We start from the raw sequence: 23,958 nt of genomic DNA on the forward strand, positions 1-23,958 counted from the left end.
AAGCTGAAGCTCATATCATAAAAATCTCAGACAGGAGACAGAGAGCACACTGTGAATAGCATAAACTTTTGTCATTTTTTCTTTTATTGAAAATAGATTATTTTCATAAAATACATCGTAATTAAGGTCTTCCTTACCTCTACACTTCCCAGTTCCTCCCCATTTCCCCTCCCATTCAGATCCACTCATTTTCTGTCGTTTATTAGAAAATGAGCAGGAATCATAAAAAAATGGAAAAAGATAAAAACAAAAGCAAACAAATTCAAATAGGACCAACAAACGAGGAAAAGAGTCCAAGGAAAGGCCCAAAACCAGATATAGGCAGAGACACCTAATGCACATACTCAGGAATCCCTTAAAAAACCAGAAGCTATAATATATGTGCAAAGGATCTGTAGGGTAAAAACAAACAAATGTTTTAAAAAACCAAACAAACCAGGAACAAAAGCCCTGTCACAACATTATGAGCCAAGGAACCTCCAAAGATGCTCTTGAGTTCATTCCTCTCCCTCCACTAGAAGTTCTGTCTAGTTAGAGTGTGTCCTCTTCAATTTCCATGACCCCTGCTACTAAGAGTTTCAGCAAGGGTCACCCCCATCTCCTTGAAGGAGCCTAAAGTTGTCATAGGTCTCCAGCTTGTCACAGAGTTGCCCTTGCCCATGGTTTCTTTTCTGTGTGCAGACCTTATGTCCTTCTGCCCCTCCCACTCTCCCCAGGTCTGGTCTCCATCCTCATTTCTCTCCATACTCCCTCTTCTTCCTTGACTCACCCGATGGGAGAGAGCCAATCGCTGACACTATTAATGATACGCTGTTATGTTCACAGACAGGAGCCTAGCATAGCTGTCCCTTTTTTGTATTTTTTAAATTAATTCATTCATATTACATCTCAATAGTTATCCCATCCCTTGTATGCTCCCATTCCTCCCTCCCTCCCATTTTCCCCTTACTCCCTTCCCCTATGTCTGTGACTGAGGGGGACCTCCTCCCCCTGTATATGCTCACAGGGTATCAGGTCTCTTCTTGTTAGCCTGCTATCATTTCTCTGAGTGCCACGGGGCCTCCCCATCAAGGGGACGTGGTCAAATATGGGGCACCAGAGTTCGTGTGAAAGTCAGTCCCCACTCTCCACTCAACTGTGGAGAATGAAACTACACAGGAAATTGAAAACTACACCATCCCAAAATCATAACCTCACAAACTCTCGACTGTAATAGCTGTCCTTTAAGAGGCTTTACCCAGCAGTGGTTTGAAACAGATGCTGAGACTCACAACCAAAGATTGGGTGAAGTGAAATGCATAGGTAGTCTTGTAGTAAAGTGGGTGGGGGTCTGAGGAAGGATAGAAGGATGTGGAGATGCAAACTCCAAAAGAAGACCAACAGAGCCAACTAACCAGGGCCCAGAGCGGCTTGCAGAGACTAAAGTACCCAACCAAGGAACATGCATGGACTGAACCTAGGCCCCCTACACATATGTAGCCAATGGGCTGCTCAGGATTCATGTGGGTCCCATAGTAAGGGGAGTGGGGACTATCTCTGACATAGACCCTGTCGCCTTTGTTTTGATCACTTCCCTCAGGAGGGGGTTCCTTGTTGGGTGACAGAGGAAGAGGGCACACTTGGCCCTGATTCGACTTGAGGAGATGGGGTGGGTTGGTGGGGGGTTTCCTTTTATGAGGAATAGGAGAGAGGGGAAGAAGAAGGGAGGGTACAATGGGGGAAGGAGAGAGGGACAGGATAGGGGTGTAAAAGAAATAAATAAATTAATTAATTAAAAAGAAAGGGAAGGCACTGGCAGGTGGTCGGCCACAGAGCTGGGGATAAGACTGGGGATTGGATTTTGAGGAAATGAGAGAAGATGAAAATTTACAGTTAGCCTACCTGCTTCCTTGGCCTGTGTGGTTCTCAGTGGCAGCATGGCTTTTGAAACTTTAAAGCCCAACCAGTGACACTTCCTATAATGATGTCACACTTCCTACTTCTTCCCAAATAGTTCCAGCAACTGAGGAACAAGTATTGAAACACAAGAGATTTTGGGAGGCATTTTCTTTCAAACCACTACACTACTGTAAAGAGACAGTTTTGAGGGAAGATCTCTGGAAGAAGTAACTTTGAAGGCAAGACTTAAAAGCAACAAAGAATGAGTTATGTGCTAACCTTGGAGAAGACCTTTAAAGACATGTTCCAAGGCTAGAATTAGATGGATTTTCTGGATTGATACAGATGCATTTTCCTTCAAGGCATGCCTGTCATCTCAGTCATATTCTTGTCCCCTTTCCAGAAAACTTAAGGATGATACCAGACAATAAAAATATTCTCTTCCTCTCCAATCCCCCAAAATCATCATTTATGACTATCTACTATTCTCAAGAGGTTAATTTAAATGATGGTGATCCCAGGATATTGGTGTTTGTTCCAGCCTTTAAGGGAAGTTATATAGCTTGAATAAAAAATTTAGTCCTAGGAAGTAGTAAAAGACAACTTAAAGTAAACTCTGTGGCACTCACAAACCTGAGATATCTTCATAATTTATTTAACAGTCTTCACAACCTCTTACTTCATGTCAACTCTCCTGAGGTTGTGAAGTTTGGGTAAAGATTCATTTGGCAGAAATGAGGAGGATGAGAAGGGAGGACCGTTTGGGTAGGGAGCTGTATAGACTTGCCTTAGTGCCTTCCTTGGAATAGGGATCCATTTTATGTTTGTGAACTACCAAGTATGCTGGCTGAAGGCTCTCAGATCCCTTGTCTTTAAGTAGGGATACTAATTAGTTATGTATTCATTATTCAATGAATATAATTGTTCACAAATTCAATTGTTTCTTCATTATTCCTTTCATGTGTAGGCCCTCTGAGACATGGATGACTTTGAACAACTTAGTACAGAGGAGGCAGTTGCCAGTTCTCAGAATCTGCACAGGGTTGTTCACCCCTATTAGTGAAAAGACACAACTGCAAAAATAAAACAACTTTTGTAACAGATCATCCACAAATTTTAGCAGCTTCACATAGTGAAAGTTAATGGGTCACTGTAATGGCTGTTCTTGGTTGTCAGCTTGACTACATCTGGAATGAACTACAATCCAGAAATGGAGGGCACAGCCATGAAAGAGTATTTTTACTTGGTTTGAATCCACTTGGTTTGAATTTACTTGGGTGAATCCGCTTCTGCTCTAGAGTTTGAGGTAGAACATGGGCCTTTGATCTGGATCTTCAGGTGGGAAGACACATCTTTAATCTGGACCACATCTTCTGCTGGAAGCCTATATGAGAAAATGAAAAAAGGAAAATTTGTTCTTTGCCTGTTACCCTGGCCTTGCTAGCAAGTCCATGCCTCCAGTGACATTAGATCCTACTTGTTTGGGGAAATTCAATAATCTAATGAAGATCAGATAAGACATCCAGCCTTCTGGACTGAGCAACTACTGGATTCTTGGACCTTCTGTTCATAGTCTGTCATTGTTGGATTAATTGAACCAAGACCATAAGTAATTCTAATAAATCCCACATATATGAAGATATTCATTCTATAAGTTCTGCAACTCCACAGAACCATGACTAATAAAGTCATTAATGCAAGAATAAAAACATGTGGATTCTTGCCCAGATGGCTCCTGCCATGTTGTGGCTTCATCATCCTCTAAATTGTTAAGAGTCCATTAATCCAGCCAGTCAATGAAGAAAGAAAAGGGAAGGACACATATATGAAGATTATGGAGATAAGGCCATAAAGAAGGGTGCTGTTCCATCTATTCTGCTCATACTTTTGGTCCAGACTCAACTATTGGCTGCATTATAGGCCTGAAAAAAAATGTAGACCAGATAGGTATCTTGGAAAAGAGGAAAATGATTTGGTGAATAACTGTCCAGTCACAGAAAGTTCTCTAAGTCACTTAAAATGCTAGTTACCCTGCCAGCACTTGGTCTTCAATTATATCAAGTGTTAGTGTTCCCTATTTAAATCATTCACATCACCATATTTCTTATTATTGTTTTAAAATATAGGATGTCCTCCCCTCTGTCCCAGTTTCCTGGTAAGTGAAGGCTTTCATGGGACATGTCCCTTGGGCTAGTATGCAGATATAAGTGAGTATATACCATTTGAGTCTTTCTGCTTCTGGGTTAACTCACTCATTATGATCATTTCTAGCTCAATCCATTTATCCACAAAATTTTGGAATTCCTTGTTTTTAATAGCTGAGTAGTATTCCATAGTGTATATGTACCACAGTTTCTTTGTCCATTCTTCTACTGATGGACGCTTAGGCTGTTTCCATGTTCTGGCTACTATGAATAAGGCTGCTATGAACATGGTTGAGCAAATTTTCTTGTTGTGTGCTGGAGCATCTTCTGGGTATATTCCAAGGAGTGGAATAGCTGGGTCTTGAGGAAGCCCTATTCCCATTTTTCTGAGATAGCACCAGATAGATTTCCAAAGTGGCTATACTAGCTTGCATTCCCACCAGCAATGAAGGAGTGTTCCTCTCTCTCCCCATCCTCGCCAGCATGTGGTGTCACTTGAATTTTTGATCTTAGCCATTCTGAAGCATGGGAGAATAGCAAAGTAGAAGGATCCAGAGGGTCCTAGAAACCTACAAGTAGAACATTATGATAGGAAGATTTGGACACAGGGGTCCCGCTCAAACTAAGGCACCAGCCAAGGACAATACAGGCGGTAAACTTTAAATCCCTACCCAGATCTAACCAATGATCAGAAGATTCTCCACAGTTGAGTGGAGAGTGGGGTATGACTTTCACATGAACTCGGGTGCTTCATATTTGACCATGTCCCCTGGATGGGGGGGACCTGGTGGCACTCAGAGGAAAGATAGCAGGATACCAAGAAGAGACTTGATACCCTATGAGCATATACAGGGGGAGGGAATCCCTCTCAGGAACAGTCATAGGGGAGGATAATAAGGCGAAAGTGGAAGGGAGGGAAGAATGGGAGGATACAAGGGATGAGATAACCATTGAGATGTAACAAGAATAAATTAATAAAAAATTAAAAAAAAAAATATATATATATAATGTCTTAGCTCTGCAAAACTATAATGAATGAATGTCAATTGTAGATCTACCATACACTTAAAAAATCAAACCATTATGAAGACACGGAATTTGTTTGTCTTTATTGTAATCATCATCTACTTTTAATCTGTTATTTCTTTTTCTTTTTCTTCTTCTTCTTCTTCTTCTTCTTCTTCTTCTTCTTCTTTCTTCTTCTTCTTCTTCTTCTTCTTCTTCTTCTTCTTCTTCTTCTTCTTCTTCTTCTTCTTCTTCTTCTTCTTCTTTTCTCTCCCCCCCTCTCATCCTCTCCCTGTGTGTGTGTGTGTGTGTGTGTGTGTGTATGTGTGTGTGTGTGTATGTGTGTGTGGTTGTGTATGTGTGTGTGGTGCAGCTGTATGTGTTATATGTGTGCATGTGGAGAACAGAGGTTAGTGTATGCTTGCTGACCCCAGAGCTCACTGATGGACTAGACTGATTGACCAGCAAACCTCCAGGATCTGCCTGTCTCTAGCTTCCAGTACCTGAATTGCAGGCATGAGACCTGCTTCTGAGATTGGTGCTGGGGATCCAAACTCAGGTTTTCACCCTTGTGCAGCAAGCACTTTACCCACTGAACCATCTCCCAGCCCTTTGCTGACCTTCCATTCTTAAGAAATGATCTTATTTCTTAATAAACAAAATAAAAGCCTGATATACTGTAATTCCCTAAGTGTATCCTGCCATCACAACACAAAAACTTTTTTATTCTGTGAGCGTTTTCTCTTGTTACCAAAGATAAATATCCTCCCATTAACTTATTGCTGATACTTTCCCTCTGTCCTTCTCATTATTTGAAACTTCATAGCCCTTTGTTCTTTCTTTTCATCAAGCCTTAATTAAATTGTTTTCTAACTTGCGTCTCACAAGTTAGAATCTATTTAACCTCTAGTTTCTCTTCAGATCACTCACCCTTTTAATTTCTTGTGAAATTGCTGTCCACCTTTACTGTCACTGTGTCCTTACCTACCACCTCTATTTTAATCCACTTTAATCTGGAGTTCATCCCACTGTTCCAGGGAATAAATTATATCCAAAGCAAGTACTAACATTTGTTTAAGCCAATGGATCTTTCTTAGTCCTTATACTATTTGAAATCCCATCTTATTTGATTCTAGGGAGTTCCTATTTCTTCTTAGAACATTTGTAATGGCTTCTATAGAACCACAGTCTATTATTTCTCTTATCACTGTTCAGACCTTGTTAGTAATTTTGCCATCCATAGTTCTTTGTTTGTTTTTGTTTTGTTTTGTTTTTGTTTTAGAGACAGGACCTCACTGATTGTCCTGTAACTCTCTATGTAGACCAGGCTGGCCTTGAACTCACAGAGATCCAGCTGTCTCTGCCTCCCAAGTGCTGAGATTAAACGTATGCACCACCATACCTGTTTCTATAATTTCTTAAATGGCAATATTCTTGAAATATTTCCCAGTTCTTCTGCTCTCTACACACACACACACACACATGCATGCACACATGTGTATATATATGTGTGTGTATGTACATATATATGAAATAAATATATATATTTGAAAATATATATTTGGAAAAATATTCATGTATATATATATATTTCTTCAGAGATCTCATACACTTTCTAGATTGTTATTTTTCCTTCTATGCTTTTCCTTACTGAATCAGTGTTAGCTCAAAGTTCAAATCTCTTTGGCTACCCAAACCAAACAATCAAACAAAAATGGGCAACACCACCATCAATCTTGGCTGTGCTTACTTAGCAATTTCTTCATGAGAACTTAAATTTCCTTGAAAATTTCCCCATGCACACATTTACTTCTTCAGCCTTTGGTTTTTCTTTATCTCATTTGACTGCATAGTGTCTGCTTGAATCTTTGCACTATGGTAGCTCTTTGCAAAATTATTTGCTATCATCCATTTTTAAATCCATCGCATATATTAAGCCATTTCCCCTTTTGACTTCTTAGAAGCATGAAGCCTACAGAGTATGTTCCCTGTTTGAAGTACATGTTGACTTTCTAAGCCCACTCTTTCTTCCCTCTGTGACTGCTCTGTCTCTGATACTTTGTGTGCTCGAGCCAAATCATCTGCCCTTTAGATATTGGATTCTTCCTGCCTGGAAATCCTTTTGACTGTCAAGCATTCCCTATGCTTTTCATTAGATCCTAATGATACACAAGTTGATTCAGTATTTGATCACGTATCTCCTCTGAGCTCCATACTCAGTGTGTTCAATTTCTCCCACATCATTGGCATTTAGACATTTTGAAAGTTTTCCCCTTCAGTATTTTAAAACCTGATACTTTTCATTTTTGTCTCTAAATGTAGATCATTCATCCAGAGTTTCCAGCTGCAATGAATGGCACCATACTCATTCAGATATACAAACTAATTTCCTCAGTATCCTATCAAATATAGCCTCTTGTATTTTTCTCCTCACTTACTATTTTTCAAATTAAGTTTAGTTTTTCCTTTAAGGCACCTTCCAAATTTGTATATTTTTTCCATCACACAATATACACTTCTAGACATATGTTTTTATATTTTTTACTCTTTGAGAATTTTATACAATATATTCTGATCATATTCCTTCTAGATATATCTTTTCAATTTATTTTACTCTTTGAGTATCTTTTACAATATATTTTGATCTTATTCCTTCCCATCTGCCAAGTTCTTCCAGATCCTCCCCATCTCTGTACTCCCCCAACTTTATGTTTTTCTCTTTGTCTAGCTCTCAAACAAACAAACAACAAACAAACAAACAAAAAAACCCATGGATTCAGATTTGTGTTGGCCAAATATATAGTGTCACTTCATTGAAGACAACTGGTTTACCTTCTCCCAGCAGCTATTGATCACAAATTGATTCTTGTCTAAGAGCGGGACTTTTTGCCCACTTCCTCTCCTCCATGCTGGGCTTTAGAAAGCAATTTTAGATTTACTTTGTGTGTATGAGTGTTTATTTTTCATGTATGGATGTGCACTACATGTGTGGTTACTGCCCATAGGTGTCAGAATAGGTCACGTGGAACAAGAGTGACAGCGTTATGAACTGCCTTGTGTGCACTGGGAACTGAACCTGTGTCCTTTGCAAGATCAACAAAGCCTTTAAACTGCTGAGCCATCTTACTTATCTTCTTTGCATCTATGCATTGTAATATGTTTATCCTATACTATATGGCTAACATCTGGTTATAAATGAGTACATTCTATGCGTGTCTTTCTGGGTATAGGTTACCTCATTGAGGGTGATCTTTTCTAGCTCCATCCATTTGCCTGAAATTTTCATGATTTCCTTCTTTTTAGTGACTGAGTAATATTCCATTGTGTAAATCTACCACAGTTGCTTTATCCATTCTTCATTTGAGGGTCATATAGGTTGTTTCCAGATTCTGGGTTTTACAAATAAAGCTGCTATGAAAATAGTTGAGTAAATGTCCTTGTTGTATGGTAGAGCATCTTTTGAGTGTATACCTCAGAGTGATACAGCTAGGTATTGAGGTAGAGCTATTCGCAATTTTCTGAGAAAGCACCAGATCGATTTCCAAAGTGGATGTACAAGTTGCACTCCCACCAGAAATGGAGGAGTGTTCCCCTTTCTCCACATCCTCACCAGCTTGTGCTGTCCCTTAAGTATTGAATCTTAGCCATTGTGACCTGTGTAAGATGGAATCTCAGAGTCTTTTTGAATTGTATTTCCCTGATGACTAAGGATATTGAGCATTACTTTAAGTGTTTCTGGGCCATTCTAGCTCCTCTACTGAGAATTCTGTTTAGATCTTTGACCCTTTTTTTCTATCGGGTTATTTTGTTTGTTGGTGTTTAATTTGGGGGGCTCTTTGTATATTTTACATATTAGCCTTTTGTCAGATGTAGGATTGCTGAGGATCTTTTCCCAATGTGTAGGCTGCCTTTTCATCCTATTGACAGTGTACTTTGTCTTACAAAAACCTTTCAGTTTCAAGAGGTTCCAGTTGTTAATTATGATCTTAGATCTGAGGTGTTGGTGTTCTGGTTAGGAAGTTGTTTCCTGTGCTAATGAGTTCAAGGCTTTTTCACATCTTCTCTTCTCATGGATTTAGTGTATTTGGTCTTATGTTGAGGTCTTTGATCCACTTGGACTTGAGTTTTGTGCAGGGTGATAAATATATATCTATTTGTACTTTCTACACGCAGACATCCAGTTAGATCATCACCATTTGTTGAAGATACTGTCTTTTTTCCATTATATGGTTTTGGGTCTCTTGTCAAAAATTGAGTGTCCATAGGTGTGTGGGTTTATTTCTGGGCCTTTGATTTGATTTCATTGATCAACCAGTCTATTTCTATGTCAGTACCACGCTGTTTTTAATACTGTTGTTCAGTAGTATAGCTTGAAGTCAGGGATGGAGATACCCCCAGAAGTTCTATTATTGTACAGGATTTTTACAAATTATTCTAGGTCTTTTGCTTTGTTTTTCCCTAAGAAATTTAGAATTGTTCTTTCAAGGTCTGTAACAATTGTCTTAGTACTTTGCTGGGGATTGCATTGAATTTGTAGATTGCTTTTTGTAAGATGGCTATATTTACTATGTTAATCCTATCAATCCATGAGGATAAAATATCTTTCCATCTTCTGATATCTTCCTCAATTTATTTCCTCAGAGACTTGAAGTTCTTGTCACACAGGTCTTTGGCTTGGTTAGAGTTACACCAAGATACTTTATATTATTTGTGGCTATTGTGAAGGGTGTTTGGGAGTCAGCTATACAGCAGCTTCTTGGTGGAGCAGACACTGCGCTTCTGCAATAGATTTGACTGGGATCAGCCAACTTGCAAGAGGGACCTTGTATGCTCCTATTTTCCATCTGGTCTCCACAAGGGCACAGGTAGAAATGTGGATTGGAGGTTTGAATGCCGACCCAGTATCCTGGTGTTTCCCTCAGGGAAGTGATAGGAGTCCAATGTCTGGTTGCTGGAGCAGTCCTCCCCTGGAACTTGTACCTGTGCTCTAGCACACGGGAAAGCACTGGGTGCTGCAAGTCCAGGACTGTGTGCAACTCCTGGACCCAGAAGACAATTGCACAGGGGCCTGGAACTGTACATCCCCAGATCCTGGGATGTCCCTTACAGTCTGGGAACACCAAAGTTGTGTTTTGGAGTTCCCTGCCAGGTTCCGCACTGGATCTGCAATCTCTGATCTTCTGCCACCCAGATTCAGTATTCCCTGGCTGCCACCATCTTGGAAGGTGTCTTACTCATTCTTAAACAGTATTTCCTGACAGTTGATTTTTATTTTGTTTCTAGCCTGGATTATTTCAAATCAACTTCCACGACCTCCCTTCTTCTAGTCCTGTGTTCCTTTTGGGCACTAACCTTTATAAGCAATTACCTGTCTAAAATGAAAATCAGATCATAAATATTTCCTGCTATGAAAAAAAACTTACAATCCTCCCTTTACTCTCCATTCTAATCGTTCATCCTATTTTTTGTTATTTTCCATTTCCATATATCTTCTAGAGCTTCTAGTTCATCAAATGTACCCTCCTCTCTTATACTTACAGATATTTTGTATCAGTAATCCACTACTAAATTATAAATTAAATTGAAATATAATGTCTCTTCAAACAATAATCATTTATTACTTGCCAGGATCCACTGAGAGTCAGCTGAGAAAGTTTTCTCATATGAGCCTGACTCATCTGGAATGCACTAGATTGCCCCAGTTGTTTTTGTTTGAATGTCAACTTGGGGCTGACTAGTTTGGTTTGATGTACCATAGCCTCATCAAACATGTTTCTGCTCTGTTCCACACAGTCTCTCAGCCTTCAGTAGGTGAAATAGGGATTATCCATGGGTATAGCTTCTTTTAAGGAAGGAAAGCAGAATATGAAGGCTCCTCAGCTCTAAGCATGACATGAACATATGACCACTTCTGCAGCAGTATATTGGGCAAAGCAAGTTGTAAGACCACCCTAGATTCAAGGAGTTGGGAAAATACTTTGTGTAATAAGGGGGTAGATAAATAAAGAGGTGGTAATCAGTTTGACACATCACTTCTCACACTCTTTTATGTAGAATATTGACACCAACAAAAAAATATCAACCACGAAGGGGTTCAATGACTAATAGCAAACCTAAAATGCACAGTGAAATCAATAACAACATATGCATCTCCTGATGTTTAACTCTCTGACTAGGGACAAAACAGCAGCAATTATCTCTACCACTGCACTTTAACCCTTTTCTTTTCTTTTCTTTTTTTCTTTTTTCTTTTTTTTGGGGGGGGGGTCTGGGTTATATCACTCAGGTTTATTTTTTTTAATTTTTTATTAATTTATTCTTGTTACATCTCAATGGTTATCCATCCCATCCCTCGTATCCTCTCATTCTTCCTTCCCTCCCATTTTCCCCTTATTCCCCTCCCCTATGACTGTTCCTGAGGGGGATTTCCTCCCCCTGTATATGCTCATAGGGTATCAAGTTTCTTCTTGGTAACCTGCTATCCTTCCTCTAAGTGCCACCAGGTCTCCCTCTCCAGGGGACATGGTCAAATATGAGTTCCTGTGAAAGTCATACCCCACTCTCCACTCAACAGGGGAGGATATCCTATTGGGACTTTAACCCTTTTCTTTTCCTTTATTTTTCTTCAGTAAAATTCATGAAGCATCAGTTAACTTTATCATTGGATTCTTTCTTTACAGACTTTTCATATAAATACAATATAAGCATCATCTTCAGCCTTGTGGCCCAATATATCTGACAGACATATTTGTGATGCAGGAACTATTGAGGACTTGCTTACCCTGTCTTAGCAGAGTTTGCCATTTTAGGCAGAATTCTGTCTGTTGTAGAAATAAGGACATTTTCTCCAGTGGCTTGTTAGGCGCATTTGACATCATCTCTATAAAGAGGTTCTTTGATGCTCATTTTCCTCTTTGAGGTAGGCTGAGTGTTGCCAGGAGTTAACCTAAAGATGATGCTCCAGTGTTATAGAGAGTTTTGAGTGACTGCTCAGGTGGCAAAATGTCTCTGTCATCTTCTCATTTGGAAAACTGCTAACCTGCACTTCCTGTATACTCACATAATCAATTTTATTCCTTCTTGAGTCTATGATGGAGTTGAAGACTAGGTAGTTTAGTTTTACAATTAAGTTTAGTTGTTTTGGGGATAAGATGGCTTTAGGTCTAGATAGATGTTTTAGTTGATAGTGACAAGATGTGATGGAGATGGATTTACATTCATAATTTTAGATGCACCAAGATGGGAAAGATGTTTTCTTCAAGGCTGTCAAATACAAATAGCCAAAACACTAAGAATGAAACATTTATATAATTCCTGATTGTGTCACGGTTCTTCTTGCTATAGGTAGTTTATTGTATATATGTATAATAATATAAATGCATATGTAATAAAAAGTACTTGAATAATTATGAAAAAGAAATACAATATGAATGCAAATATAATGGGCACAAATCTACCTGATTTTCTCTTGGAGTAGAAGTTTGTAGTTCTGATTCTGCATTACTGCACTATTGTTCACTCATCACTAATCTGATAAGAAGTACTACAGTGCTTTATCTATAAGTTACTTTTCTGAAAGGCAGGGTTGAGTAATTTTCATCCCATCTTGAGTCTTCTCCAAATCCTTAATGCATCCTGACAAAGCTAAACTGGTATTTAAGATATAGTCTCAAGAGCAGTGAGGCACGTGGTGCTCCAGCTTCTCTCACTTGGCTGCCTTCCCTTTCGCCATCTCATCATGTTTAGTTCTAAGTTGGGATTGACTTTTCTTAATTGTATTTTTTCACTCTTTCTTTTAGTTTCCTCAGCCACAGAACAACTAATTCTAATCTTTTGCTATGTTCTATTATGATTTCAGAACTGAAGGTTTTCTAGTTCCTTTCTTTCTTTTTTTCATCCTTTTCTTCATTTGCTATTCTATTCACATATTGTATCCTCTTTATAATTATTGCTATCATTTGAGATATGTGATTCAATGTGGAATCCTAATCTCTTATCATGATATACCTCATTTCAGTTGCAAGTTGTAATGACACTGGCAGTGTTAATACATTTAAATCTATCAAAATTCTTCCAAAAGTTATCTATGTCTATGGTTTCTATGGACCTTTGCAAACTTCCCCTGAGGTTATCTTCTATATATTGTAAAAGAGCAAGTTAGCAATTGGAACAATCTATGAAAAACACCATGCTCCAGAAAGTCCCTAAAGACAATATTCAAATTAGTCAAGTTAGGTCTCTGAATCAGCAAAATAAACCCTAAATTCTCAGAGACACATGACCACTGGTTCATTCTATAGCAGGCATAGGAGGCATAATAGACTAGAAAGCAGCTGATTCACATTTATGAAAAGTTTATAAGATCAAGACCCCAGGAAAATGTTTGACTGGCTTTATAGTAGCCTTGTGAACCATGTATGAGGAGGAAAATGAATAGGACGATGCTGTGGCCATATGGCTACATGGGCTGAAAGAACTATTTGTGTAAAGAGCTCGGCATTGAATATGTTAGATTCTATGGAACTAACTTTTCAGGTCTGCCACTGTGGCACGAGAACAGCCACAGACAATATAAAAACAAACACATGTAAGGCAGTTGAGTGACCATGGTGTATAGGTCGTAATCTGTCATTTCATGTCTTTGGCCCTAAAGCACAAGGGATTTTTTTTTTATTATTTCATGAAAATTTAGGTACTCATTGAGTATTAAAATGCAAAACTTTGATCTGCAACTGCAATTCCTTCTTTTTTTAAATTACTAGAATCTATTACACTGTATTAGTGTCATAGATCCTTAGAGAGATGGGAAAACATTGAGTCATTTTACTACAAAAATTCAGTGCAGTTTAAGAAATAATCTACACATAGGCAAGCCCATTAAAACATAAGAAAACATTAGTGATTAATTAGAAATTAATGCTTAAATGCTAAATGAAGTTCTGAGATTGACACAACTATATCGCACTTGAATTGATAATATAGCAATTAGTTTGGTTGCCTACAAAGAACTTGTTAATAAATACTTTATCAAGATTGCTATTAAATGAGGACACCACAGGTTTATAAAATGCAAATTTACATAGTCTTGAAGCATGTACATAGTTTTCTTTCTTTTTGGCAGCTTTAGTCACAGTGGCTTCTTGAAAGTATTCATACTGCGGCTAAAATTTAAATATAGTCGCCTTTCTAAAGCTAATGCTCAAATATCTACAATAGTGAGTCTCAAAGTGTGGTCTAAGGACTAACAGTATCAACCTCACTGGGGAATATTCATGTCAATTTTCAGACTATCTTAGCCAGACTTGTTGAACACTGAACTATGGAGCCTGGAAACTGTATTTTAAAAATATCTTCAGATGATGCGCAGTGGTGGCAAATGCCTTTACTCTCAGAACTTGGGAGGCAGAGGTAGATGGATCTCTGAATTTGATACCAGCATGATCTACAAGGACAGCCAGGGCTATGCAGAAAAAAAGAAAAAAACCTCTTTCAAGAATCTCTCTCTCTCTCTCTCTCTCTCTCTCTCTCTCTCTCTCTCTCTCTCTCTGTCTGTCTCTGTCTCTCTCTCTCTCTGTCTCTGTCTGTCTCTCTCTCTCTCTCTCTCTCTCTCTCTGTCTGTCTCTGTCTCTCTCTGTCTCTGTCTCTGTCTGTCTGTCTGTCTGTCTGTCTCTCTCTCTCTCTGTCTGTCTCTGTCTCTCTGTCTCTGTCTGTCTGTCTGTCTGTCTGTCTGTCTGTCTGTCTGTCTCTCTCTCTCTCTCTCTCTCTCTCTCTCTGTGTGTGTGTGTGTGTGTGTAAGCATATATTCCAAGTTATTGTGGTACAGCTCAAGTTTGAGATCCACAGATTTAAGGCACAGATTTATAAGCCAGTAAAGTTCAGCTAGATGTGTCTCAGGTAGTATATATGGAGTGATGGATTCTACCTTGTTTGCCCATTGAGATCCTTTTGGGTGCTTTATAAATATCTACATATGAGTCCTAGCCCAAAGACAACCATTTAATTGATCTAGGATGTGACTTACACTTTGACGTGCTGAAAAGAGTCTGAGGTGATTTTAGCTAGATGTGTATAGTAAACACTACAGTAGGGGAAGTTACAGTTTAATCTAAATACAGTGCAACATTATATTTGATAGTATGGGGATGGCTGTTTTCTCTTTCCTCATGTTAAACTAAGTTCTGTTTCAGTTGGAAGAGTGCTTGCTTGCTGTATATATCTTGGGGAAAGTCCTAGGGTCTTAATAGCATCAGCTTATAAATGATCATTATGATACTTATGATACTGAGAAATGGAACAGTTATATAGATATTTTCATTCTTGTTTTTAGTTGGTTAATGAAGTGTCTTTTGTATTACACACACACACACACACACACACACACACACAATCACACACACCATATGTGCTGGACATCCAGTCTATAGTGATACATACACATTGACTTTTATATTAGCAATGAAATGTGATTAAATGAGAAAAGATCTAGTTCTGCACATTGTAAAATGAGGGTAATGAAAAAAAAACTGAGAACAAAGAGCAAAACCAAAACCATGGCCAAAGGTTTAGCAAGTATAAACCACCTAAGAATAAGGAAAATAGTGATACAATGTAGGCTGTAGATGCTGTTCCCAGATTATAAACTACTCATTAAGCAAACAAAACCAAATAGTGAATTTAGTAATTACCCCAAGAATAGTAAGGAGTGTGAACCAAAGGAATATATTAATAAAATTGAGATTATATTAATACATGAAAATGAAGATAATGTTGGAATATTTTATTTAAACATTAGAACATAGACAAACCACTAACCAATCTATGAAAAGAATATGAGGAATCAAACCTAGGTATGGTGGTTTACCCAGTCTTGTAATACCATGCTGCTGAGGATGTGGAGAAATGGGAACACTCCTCCATTGCTTGTGGGAGTGCAGACTTATACAAACATTTCGCAGAAATCATTCTGGTGCTTTCTCAAAAAACTGTGATAGTCCTACCACAAGACCCAGCCAACCCATTCTTGGGCATGTACTTGAAAGATGCTCTGTCATAACAAGGATATTTGCACAATTATGTTCATAGAAGCTTTATTTGTAATAGCCAGAATCTGGAAACAACCTAGATGTCCCTCAACTGAAGAATGGATAAAGAAACTGTGGTACATTTAACAATAGAATAATATTCAGCTATTAAAAACAAGGAAATCTTGAAATTTGCAGGCAAATGGATGGAACTAGAAAAGATAATCCTGAGTGAGGTAATCCTGACCCAGAAAGACACACATGATATATACTCACTTATTAGCCTAACATAGATGTCCTATGAGAGATTCCGTCCAGTGTGGGATCCAGACAGCTACTGGGACTGGAAGCTGCACTCTGGATGAAGGGCTGAGGGTTGTAGGGAAGAGTAGGGGCATGGAAGGACTACAAGAGGTCAAGAATTACAGAGGTAAGCCGGGCGTGGTGGCGCACGCCTTTAATCCCAGCACTTGGGAGGCAGAGGCAGGCAGATCGCTGTGAGTTCAAGGCCAGCCTGGTCTACAAAGTGAGTCCAGGATGGCCAAGGCTACACAGAGAGACCCTGTCTCGAAAAACCAAAAAAAAAAAAAAAAAAAAAAAAAAGAATTACAGAGGTAGAGCATCAAGGCCAGCAGATATGGACACAGGGGCTCTGGACAAACTGATGCACCAACCAAGGACAATGTTTGCAGAGAACCTGGACCCCCTGTTCAGATGTAGCCAATGGGCAGCTCATTCTCCAAGTGGGGGAATGGGGGGGCTTCTGTTGAGCCACTGACCTGCACTCTGGTGCCCACGATTTGATCACTGCTCCTTGGCAGGATGGCCTTGCTGGCATACAGAAGAAGAGAGAGCAGGCTATCCTGATGAGACCCTATAGTCTGTGGCCAGACTGTGGGTAGAAGGCCCCTCCCCCATCAGAGGTATAGGGGAGGGAATAGGGCAGAAGAGGGAGGGATGATGATAATTGGAGGATAAGAGCAAGGGGATAACAATTGAGATGTAATGTATGAATGCATTATAATAAATAAAATATATTAAAATCAAAACAAATAAAAGGTACAGAATTATAAAACATTATACACATACATATTAATAATTTTTAAAATATTGAATAAAATGGAGAGAGATATTTTTAAAATAGATAAAAATAAACAAATGATTGAAATTAAACAAACAATGGAAGAAATTGGGGGAGGAGAGAGATATATTTCTTTTACAGATGCAGTTTTAAAATTATTAAGTTCCAGACATTTCAAGGCTATTGACAGTGTTCCAGAGAATAGAAGAAAATGGAACAATTTTTTAAACAAAGCCAGAAGCCAGAGTAATGCTGAGAAGCACATCTGACATTCAAATATATTTTTACAAACTAAGGAGAGAGAAAGGAAGAGGAAGAGAGAGAATGTGAGAAGAGGAGGAGGCAAGGAGATGAAGACAAACTGGCAACTTCATAGGGACTTCACGAAACTGATCCTAGGAAAATTAAAGCATTGGCTCATGCTGAGAAGGGCAAAAGCCTCTGAGCCCTCTGGAGCTCTCTATTATTCAAGGAAGAACAGCCTTGGGGAGTTAACTACTTTCATGATTCTGAATCACATTTGAATATACAAATATCATTTTAATTGGGAGAAAGCAAAATACATCCAATGTATTCAATTCAAGAAAGCATGTACTGACTTAAAAAAAAATCTAACTTAAACATACAAAAGAGAGTTAGAGAGGAGATATCCTACAAGGTTGGATAATGATGTTCCAAAAATCCCCTGGGTAATTAATCAAAAATCCTAGTGCCAGGTGAGGGTACCTCCTTATGAGTTGTTGGTCAGGGAGATCCCGGAGCACCCCATTCTAAACAATAACACTGGCTCTTCTCATTTCCCAGAATCACTGCTGAAGACAGAATACATCTTGGTTGCAAAATATAGAGAAATCAAGCTGAACCCAAGCTGGTAACTTTCTCCCTGCTGGCTCTAAGTGTTGGAAGCTGTAAGTCACTGTGGTTTTAATCATCTGTGAACCTTAGGAACTACAATACTGGTGTGCCAGGCAAGATGTGACCATGCATTCAAAAGTGGAAGGAATATGACAGAGGTAAGCAACAGCTCTCTGATTGGATTTGAGGCTTATTCCACAAGAGGGAAAGCATGTCTGAGATTGTAAGCCCAGTCAAAATTTCTGATCTGAGGCAGTCTTAGGCCCCACAGGTGAACCTAGTAATGTTGTTTAGCTAAACTGACATGGCACCGGCACCGAGCTGCCTTCTAAATATTTATGTTTATACTCACAGACAAATACTTTTCTCAGCCTTGATCAGAGGAGCATCTTTTTTTTCCCACAAATGTAGAAAACTTTGCCTGCTCAAGGTGCTGAAACTAAGAAGTAATTGGGTGCCCATCCCTGCACAGGACATTTATGCCACCTCCTCTAAGGCTCAGGGAGCATCACCAGAAGATAGGCTAGGAAAAAAGGTAAGAACCAGAAAATAAGGAAAAGGGCTATGAAATACAGTATTCTGGGCATGGCACAGCCAGTGCAATCATGTCCTCATAGCAACAGTAGTTACATAAAATAAGCCATCAAAAAACTGGGCCTCTCAACAATCAGGGATTAGAGAGGGGCTCATACAGCCCTACTCATCCTTACTGAGCTATTGGTGTATTCTGGGGGAGGAGTGTCATTGCCTTGAGTTGTGTACTCACTGAGGACCCCACCAGCCTCCCTAGGATATTCCATTTGCATAATCACACAGATAGTGCTGGGGATTCTCAATAGGCCTCAGAACAAAACAAAATAGAAATGTGGGAAAGGAACTTGTAAGAGTAGGGGTAAAAGGGGAAGGAGACAGAAGAGAGGAGGTAAGGGTTACAGTAATTCGAATGAGATCTATATCTCATCTCTCTCCCTGTCTCTCTGTTTGTCTCTGTCTCTGTCTGTCTGTCTGTCTGAGCTCATACTTACATGTCACTTTCTTTTTGGTTTAAGTTTTGTCTAAGCAGATGAATTAACCCATTATAGAGAATAAAAACTACTAGACCTCACTTAGGCCAGGTTTCAATGGCACATGGACTCCATGATGGTTTCCTTTTCAAAATCTGAGCTGCTATCTCACTCTCCACTCAACTGTGAAGAATGTCCTGTCCAATGGGTAGATCTGGGTAGGGGTTCAAAGTTTACTGTATGTATTGTCCTTGGCAGGTGCCATAGTTTGAGCAGGACCCGTGGGCCCAGATCTGCCCATCATAATGTTTTCCTTGTAAGTTTCTAGGACCCTCTGGATCCTTCTATTTCCTCATTCTCCCATGCTTCTCTCACCTAGAGGCCCAATAGGATGTCCTCCCCTCTGTCCCACTTTCCTGATAAGTGAAGACATTCATGGGACATATTCCTTGGGCTAGTGTCCAGATATAAGTGAGTATATACCATTAGACTCTTTCTGCTTCTGGGTTAACTCACTCATTAAGATCATTTCTAGTTCAGGCTACCAAGAAGAGACTTGATACCCTATGACCATATACAGAGGGAAGAGGTCCCCCTCAGTCACAGTCATAGGGGAAGGGAGTAAGGGGAAAATGGGAGGGAGGGAGGAATAGGAGGATACAAGGGATAGGATAACAATTGAGATGTAATATGAATAAATCAATAAAATATATTAAAAAAACAAAAAACAAAATCTGAGCTGCTGGACTTTGCCTCTCCACTAACTTTAGGATGAGACTATATTTGGAGACATACATAAGCAATCAAGTGCTGTGCCTACATTTTTTATTTGGTTAAATTCTAGTTTAATTCTTTTCTTTAATGAAAGTGCATGTTGGTGGAAGAGATTCAGCTTTCTTTGAACATCAGCCAGAATCTTTGGATCAATAGCCCTTTGCTATCTGAGTAATACTCCTTTGTCACAAATGTATAAGCTACTTCAACTACTGGCTTTCAGATCTTGTGGTTTTTCCTAAAGCATCCAATTTGTACTGCCTTTTGATTGCATGTATTGATATTCCACAAAAATATGTTTGTACAATATCTTATTTTTTTACAATGCAGCAGGATAGTAGATAAAATATTAAGAAAAACATTTAAGAAGACAAGGTACCTAATGCTCAAGTCTTTTTCTCAACACTCTTTGCCAAGGACAGGAACTTGGTGAAATGATTGATTCTAAGGTTGAGGCAGTAACTATATAGTACAAGAAGCCTTGATATCTTGTTGTATCAGAGAGAATGAGAAAGCAAAAGGACAAGAAACACACACAGAGAATGAGAATGAGAGAGAGAGAGAGAGAGAGAGAGAGAGAGAGAGAGAGAGAGAGAGAGAGAGAGAGAGAGAGAGAGAGAGGAGAGGAGGAGAGAGCGAGAGGAGGATGGGAGAGCGGTGAGGTGAGGAGGAGAGAGAGAGAGAGAGAGAGAGAGAGAGAGAGACAGGGTACAGGTCATACAAGACCAATTTAAAGATCTACCAATAAAAATTTGAAGTTTGGGGAAATAAAATAAAGTTCTAGAGTCCTAGTAGGATGTCCTCCCCTCTGTCCTAGTTTCCTGGTAAGTGAAGGCTTTCATGGGACATGCTCCTTGGGCTAGTATGCAGATATAAGTGAGTATATATCATTTGATTCTTTCTGCTTCTGGGATAAATCACTCATTATGATCATTTCTAGCTCAATCCATTTATCCACAAATTTTGGGAATTCCTTGTTTTTAATAGCTGAGTAGTATTCCATAGTGTATATGTACCACAGTTTCTTTATCATCTTCTTCTACCTGAGGGACACTTAGGCTGTTTCCATGTTCTGGCTATTATGAATAAGGCTTGCTATGAACATGGTTGAGCAAATTTTCCTTGTTGTGTGCTGGAGCATCTTCTGGGTATATTCCAAGGAGTGGAATAGCTGGGTCTTGAGGAAACCCTATTCCCATTTTTCTGAGAAAGCACCAGATAGATTTCCAAAGTGGCTGTACTAGCTTACATTTCCACCAGCAATGAAGGAGTGTTCCTCTCTCTCCACATCCTCGCCAGCATGTGGTGTCGCTTGAATTTTAGATCTTAGCCATTCTGAAGCATGGGAGAATAGCAAAGTAGAAGGATCCAGAGGGTCCTAGAAACCTACAAGTAGAACATTATGATAGGCAGATTTGGGCCCAGGGATCCCGCTCAAACTAAGGCACCAGCCAAGGACAATACAGGCGGTAAACGTTAAACCCCTACCCAGATCTAGCCAATGGTCAGAACATTCTCCACAGTTGAGTGGAGAGCAGGATATGACTTTCTCACGTACTCTGGTGCCCCATATTTGACCATGTCTCCTGGAGGGGGAGACCTGGTGGCACTCAGAGGAAGGACAGCAGGTTGCCAAGAAGAGACTTGATACCCTATGAGCATATACAGGGGGAGGAAATCCCCCTCAGGAACAGTCATAGGGGAGGGGAATAAGGGGAAAATGGGAGGGAGGGAAGAATGGGAGGATACAAGCGATGGGATAACCATTGAGATGTATCAAGAATAAATTAATAAAAAAAATAAAGTTCTATGGAATTATCACTCAGTGTATAAAATATTCATAAGGACACATCAATGTAAATAAATGGTGGAATCATTGACCATCTAACTAGAGAAGTGTCTATTCTCGAATAATTTATGCAAGTACTCTTTGTTCAAGTTGGTCATGCGTAATTCCCCATTGTGTGTGTATGACCTGCAAATCCTGATTTCATTCTCAAGAACACGGTATAGAAAGGAGAGGGGGGAACAATCAACATCACATTGCAAATATATGACAAACTCTACCACAGGGACCAAGACTAACCTCCCTTATTTATGTCATGTTGATAGCCTTTGATATAATATGATAAATGCATATTATCTCTGCGGTAGTCCCCTCTGAAATTCATAATGAGTCTGGACACTCTACAAATTGGCTCATCAATCCCCCTCAAAACTGTTGAAATCATGGGCCAGGGAGGTGGCTCAGCATGTAAAGGCATTAGCTCTGAAAGCTTGACTAGCTGGGTTCCATCCTTGGAACCCACATTATTCTCTGACCACCACATGTATGTTATGTTATGCAAGAACATCTCCGACATCATACATATACAAAAAAGAAGTATAACTTCAAAAACTTTAAAAACCTTTGAAGATCACCAAGAACAAAAAATGTCTGAGAAACTGTTATTGTCAAGAAGGAGGAGGAAGAGGAAGAGGAGGAGTAAGAGGAATTTAAGACAATATGATAACCAAATATTATGTCAGTGCTTGGCTGGTATTCTAGAGGGGGAAGACATTAGGGAAAAATTAAGAAAATTAATAGTATGCAGAGTTTAGTTAGTAATGTATCTATATAATGTAAAATATAATTTATCCGTTAAATAACATACCAATGTCAGATTTTAACAAACTAGATTTAGATTTAGAGATTGTGACTGTTATTTCTATCACACTCACAACTTTCTTGTAAAGATAAATTGAAAATAAAATGTTTATTTAGAAAGACAAGAAAATAAATATAAGTTCAAGCTACAAAGCAAATACCTTGATGAAGATTGATAGATTCCTCCAGCACATGTATAAATTTTAAATAGTCAGACAGCAACAACTTAGCATTTAAGCTTTTTTTCCCAAATATAACTTTAGTATGCGTGCTCAGAAATAAAATCTGAAAGCACCTACTTTGAATTAAGGTTAATTGATTTATAGCAGTAGTTATCAAGTTCAATTATAAATTTTAACTGAATGATATTTATTTTTATTGCCTTCAATTCTATGACCTTCTCAAATGTAAGAATAAATCTAATTCATCTCTCTCCTCAGCCACCTAGAAACACAGTTAAATGCATTAATGGAATTAATCCATTGATTGATTAGAGGAACTGTCTGGCTCCAAAACAAGAATACTATAATAGAAAGAAAACACACACACACACACAATTACACTTATACACAGGCAAAATTTGTATGTAAGTGCAATATTTTTAGGACCTTTACTTACAAGTCTGTGGTTTTTTGAAGGGGGATGACACATTCTGAGGCTAAGTTAATTACTAAGGAGTTATTTTGAAAAATGTATTATGCTCAACAAAATGATAGCTTATAAACTTTTTTCAAAGATGTTTGCAATACATACTTAAATCAAATAGCAAATGTGCTAGAGGATCCATCTTCTTGAAGAGACATTTGGAGAACAGCTAACAAGTATTGGTCATAGATGCTACAGAAATTGTAGTTTCTAGGAGTGATTGTTCTAAATGAGAGGTTGAAAAGAAGCTTAAATTTTATGGTAAAACTGAGAGCAAAAATACCAAGAAAGGGATATTCTTTCCTTACAAATCTCTATAAGTAATACTTCCCTTGTCTACTTCCAGTTCTCCCTGTTATTCATTTCAGAAACATAGGATCCATTTTTTCTCTATATTTCAATAGCAGACTTAAGGCCAATACATCTTTAGAGTTGGCTCACTTCTAAAGTTGGATGTTCCCTTTGTCCAAGACAACACTCTCCTCTAATGAATTTCCTATTATTAACCTTTGTGTCTTCTGGTTCGTTGCCATATGGAAGCCAAAAGAGATTATTAAAATAAATGCAGATTTGACTATTTCATTCTAAATGACATTCTTTCATCCTTGATATATAGATAACAATATTTATGAAGCCTCTAACCCCATACTGCCTCCCTAAGAAAAATCACACTGATACAGGATCCAAACTTGATCTCCTCAGGACCTGGGCATTCATCCTCTGTTGGTTGCTGCAGACTCATGGGTATCTTTTTACCATAATCACCTCAGTTATGTGCAACTGGAGTCTAGAAACTGGTAAGTGGTGGGATGTATTAAGGTCTGACCCACTGCCTCAATTAAAAATACCAAAGGATTTATCTAGCTTTCCATGTTGCATGTTAAATCATCTCCTGAGCGTATAT

Source organism: Acomys russatus, chromosome X (genome assembly GCF_903995435.1).
Source record: "Acomys russatus chromosome X, mAcoRus1.1, whole genome shotgun sequence".
In the NCBI taxonomy this organism is placed as follows: domain Eukaryota; kingdom Metazoa; phylum Chordata; class Mammalia; order Rodentia; family Muridae; genus Acomys; species Acomys russatus.